Source organism: Amaranthus tricolor, chromosome 17, assembly GCF_026212465.1.
Source record: "Amaranthus tricolor cultivar Red isolate AtriRed21 chromosome 17, ASM2621246v1, whole genome shotgun sequence".
In the NCBI taxonomy this organism is placed as follows: Eukaryota; Viridiplantae; Streptophyta; class Magnoliopsida; order Caryophyllales; family Amaranthaceae; genus Amaranthus; species Amaranthus tricolor.
Genome location: NC_080063.1, coordinates 9,849,175 through 9,854,469, shown reverse-complemented (window position 1 = coordinate 9,854,469; position 5,295 = coordinate 9,849,175).

The following is a 5,295-nucleotide window of genomic DNA, read 5'->3' as shown; positions in this document are numbered from 1 at the left end:
AAGACCAAATCTAGGGTTTCTCTAACCTAAAACCCCTAAGGAAACTACTCTAACATACTAGAGGTAAAAGCAATAAACTAGGAAAGCATTAAAGGAATTGAAGAACATGAAAGCATTAAATCTAAACTAAGAAAGCATTAAATGAAAGCATTAAAGGGAAGCAATAAAAGAAAGCAATAGAGGAAAGCAATAAAGGCATCAAAGCATTAAAGAAATAAACTTACATAAATGAAGTGACATGAAAGTAGATGAAAGCATGAATGAAGAACTACAAATCCATATTAGGGCAAAAACTAGAGAAAGCATTAAAGGGTTTCATGTTCTAAAATGAGGCACTAAGGCACTCAAACTAGGCATGGGGTTTATTCAGATACAAGGGGGTATTTATAAGCTAAGGAACAAAAGGGGTAAAAAGCCCTAAAAGCCCTATGGAATAAACTTGCGAAGAAAACAGGTCACGCAGAAAAAGACCCCCATTGGCCGAATTGAGGTTTCCTTTGACTGAATGAGCACCCATTCGACCGAATGGGGCTTCATTCGCCATTTCCAACATGTTTCAGCTTGAAGCTCTAAGCCTATTCGCCTGAATGTAGCTTTAATTCGGCCGAATGGTTACTTTACTTGGCCTATTTTCGTCTTTTGAAGCTTTGGATGCCTTCTGGACTTTACGGGGACCTTGAGGAAGACATGGAATGCTTAGGATAGCTTCGGTGCGCGTGTCTAATCTTCGATCAAAGCATCTAAGTCTTGTAAGTAACGTAAAATACCTCAAAATCTCCGAAAATACCTGAAATTACCTCAAAACACTATGGAGACAAGAACAAGGTAAAATCATGCGTAAAGTGTGTAAAAAGCATTTAAAACGCGAGACGCGACACTACAATGAGGAGATAAATGTTCTCTACAAACAAGCACATCAACTCCCCCAAGCCAATCTTTTGCTAGTCCCTAGCAAAAGAACTAGTAGGGCAACATGAAAGCCCGGGGCAAAAACAAAACAAAACTACGGAATGCAATAACACCTAAGACTCACTTTCGTAGGAATCACGGTCGCACTTAGCATGTGCGGCAAGCCCTTTAAACCCCTAGGTCTCCCGTAGAGGATGAGTAAGGTCTCGTGAGGGTTGTCAGAAGGAAACCTACAAATCCAATACAAACATACATGGTGAATGGAAATCAAAACAAGGCAAGCTGTGCACGAGCAATACTCTTCCCTAGCCATGGGTGTGCAAGTACAATGATCTCAAAAGAGCACAATACCAAGAAGAATGACCAGTTCCACGGACTCGGGATCACTAGGTAAGCTACAACACAGGATATGCCACCCACTACCTAGAGAGGTCACAAGTTTACGCTCCCCGGATCATTTCTCAAAAGATGTGAGAAATATGCAATAACGCTCATGTGTTTGATTATAGTTCGTGTTTCGCTCAAAATCATCCAACTAAAGATGAGTCGGGAATCAAACACCTAATAGGGGCAAATCTTGGGAATTGTGTCATATGTACACTCCAGCAGAGAACATACTAATCAGACTAAGTCAAACAGGTTTATGAAGGGTTATAACATTGGCTTCTGGTTAAGGTGGGATACATTTGGGAATGTGGCGCTAAAGTAAAGGATAGCAAGTGACCCAAGAATAAAGATACCACAAACAACTCATGAAAAACCAATAAACGCCGTATCCAATAATGATATCAACCCAAAAATCACAAATAAGCACGAATGAACTCTATCATAAAACACCATGAAAAATTTTGAATTTTATCACAATTTATGTTTTCAAGCTCATCTCCCAAATGAAAGTATAGATTTCCTCAATCAAATATTACCCATTATATATATGAAAAACAAGAGGAAGGTCTCCTTACTCAATGAATGTGTACGTATATAAATGTAATAATCACTATGTGAAGCACAAGAGGAAAAAGGAGAAATAATGTGAGCAACAAATGAATGAATAGAGTCATGATAAACCAACAACCACTGGACTAACCAAAAAGCCCGCAACACAATGTAAGTCACACCAACCCCACCATGACTACGCTATCCTCTAGGTCAAAAGAGGGAATATTTGGCTCATGTGGAGTTTAAATAGCGTGGCTACAAAAGAAAAGGTAAAGGCAAGAACTTGGCTTAACCTAAAGTCAATTTACGTCCTTGGTAGGCTATTTGGCTATTTAGTTCAAATCTAACGAACGTGTTATCATCCCTGGCCCTAGGAAAAGCAGACTATACTAGAGGAGAACAGACACAATACTTAAACCTCCTAACTAGCACTCAAAATGAATGGAACTCACAAGAAGTCCAAAAAGGCTCAATCCTCACAAGCTAGTCGAAATGTGCCTCAAAAGGTAGTCATCCAGGCCACCAACCAAGCAAAATCAGATCCCCCAAATCAGGCGGAAAACGGTCTATTACTTGGTCCCAAAACAAGCACAAGGCTAAGAAAATATGAGTATGCATAAGGCCATAGATGTACACACCTAAAGCTTGCATGCTAGTTTCACAACTCAAAACATTTTTATTGAAAATAGAAAAACAAAGCATGAATATGCAATATACACAGTATGTCATGAATGCAAGGTGAACATGTAAAATATATACAAAATAATACATGCCATGCACTAACTTAGACCTCAATGACACTAAATGCACAAACAAATGGATAATGGTGACAATAGTGTTGACCAACTCTCCCCCAAGCCAAACCTTTACTAGTCTCTAGCAAAGAAGGAGAGAAAAGGAAAAGATGAAATGTTTAAAATAGAGGTCAACAAGATTGTCACAATACCCAACACAAACAAAACTAGTCAATAATAGAGAGGGAAGAAGGTCACACCTAGGCTAGGAGGGCTTTCACTCCTAGCACTACCATCACCGCCATCATAATGGGCAAAGAACTCTCCGCTCCTTGGAAGCAGTGGAGGCAAGAAGCGCGAGGCTAGAGTGATTGCCTCCCCCAAGCCAGGGTGAAGCTATATTCTTCATTTTTGATGTATTGCTCTTTTGAGCCTCCTTTCTCCTCTTCCTCGCCTTTTCGGGACCGCTAGCATTGACCATCTCAACATCATCAAATCAATCACAAACAAACCTTATCGAGGGTCAATGCTAATGGACGTTTGGATCTGCAAGTTCTAACAACAACATTACAAACCAAACATGAGCACTAACTAGCAAAAGTGCAATGCAATGAAGGAGAAAAAAAATGAAACAAAAACTAATATTTACAGTTGGGTTGCCTTCCAACAAGCGCTTCTTTAGGGTCTTTAGCTAGACCTGACTCACTATATAGTGAATCAAACTCCGAAGGAGTTTGTCAAATTTACTCCCCACAATAGCAGAAATTGGGGAGTGGGAGAGGGAAAGAAGAAAGAAGAAAAGAAGAAATAGAACAAAGATCGACTTTTCATAATGAGATGAAAAGCCGAAGGAAGAGTGAACAAAGGGAGCGGGGAGGGAAGCAAGCGGCAAGGCATCACAAGTATCAAGTTGAGCATGATGGAGGGCGATGGGAGGCATCTCACAATGACTAAGAGGTGTAGGGTGAGACTCAACAGAAGGCACACTAGGGGTATGCACTTGAGACTCCTCAATCGAGGGCATATCTACCTCTAAGTCATTAGGTTCACTAGCTAGATGATTATGCACATATGTGAGGGGTTCATCATGGTGAAATGCACAAGACACCTCAACAAGAACCACACCGGTAGGTGGTGCATCAACACAAGGAACGAGGGAGTCATGATGCAAGAGTGTGAGGAATGTAAACTCCTCTCAATTGTACACATCATCATAAAACTCATCCATGAGTTGATCATCAAGAGATGGAGGGGAGTAAGAAATAGAGCAAGAGGAGTCTAGGTCATGGTCTAACGTCATGGGCACAAGGTGGCCAGGGGTCTCTAGTCTCTCCTCAAAAGCCCTTATAAATTGGTTAACACTCCATGTTCTCTCCAACTCATCCCCCATTGATGTATCACCATATGTGTAATCGATAAAAGGGTATGCTAGTGGAACCTTAAAGGGAGGGAAACCGGGATATTCTTTCTTAAAGTCATCCTTGGCCAACCATCTAAAGAAATTTAGACACAGAATCGGGGTTTGGTCGAGGAGTGCACTTGAGTAAACATCATCCACTAATTCCCTAGTCTCACTATTCAAACCCTCATAAAGGTCAAGGCAAATTTGTCATTGTTCAACATTATGCTCATGAGGGAGAGAATCCCCATACCTAACAAACAATCTCCAAAAAGATTTATGCTCGTATTGATGCAAGGGATGGCTAACCATGAAGAAAAACAAAAATTTCAAAAATAAAACACAAGCACAGCAAAACTAGAATCAAAACAAACGCCTTATCCCCGGCAACGGCGCCATTTTGATAACCTAATTTCTTGCACGTCGTTAATACTAAGAACCAAGTTATACAAACAATATTTATAATCACCCTGATACTACTGCAACGCGTGTAATGGTAAGTCGGGGTCGAACCACAAGGACAAGGGATGCTAGACTAAAGACTTGGTGTGGGAAGGTTATATGGAAGGTTGGTTGGTGGGTGAACTTAACTAATAACAAGAATAAAAAGCAAAACTCAACAATGAAACGCAAGCGGAGAGTAGATTATGTCCACCCTAGGATCGTCTATTGGAAATAAAGATAAGCTAGGTTAAGGGAGTTCGAACGATAATCAATCAAGACACTCTAGGTATGGAGAGGAAGTTGGTAACCCTATTAGCCACGCGAACAACCTATAATCGCCCTATGTCTCTCTAGGAGTGGCAGGACAAGATTTGAATCGAATATCTATCAACAACCATCATCAACCTTAACCCTAATCCTAAACATTGAAGATAAGACCAAACCTAGGGTTTCTCTAACCTAAAACCCCTAAGGAAACTACTCTAACATACTAAAGGTAAAAGCAATAAAAAAGGAAAACATTTAAGGAATTGAAGAACATGAAAGCATTTATCTGAACTAAGAAAGCATTAAATGAAAGCATTAAAAGGAAGAAATAGAAGAAAGCAATAGAGGAAAGCAATAAAGACATCAAAGCATTAAAAAAATAAACTTACATCAATGAAGTGACATGAAAGTAGATGAAAGCATGAATGAAGAACTACAAATCCATATTAGGGCAAAAACTAGAGAAAGCATTAAAGGGTTTGATGTTCTAAAATGAGGCACTAAGGCACTCAAACTAGGCATGGGGTTTATTCAGATACAAGGGGGTATTTATAAGCTAAGGAATAAAAGGGGTAAAAAGCCCTAAAGGCCCTCTAGAATAAA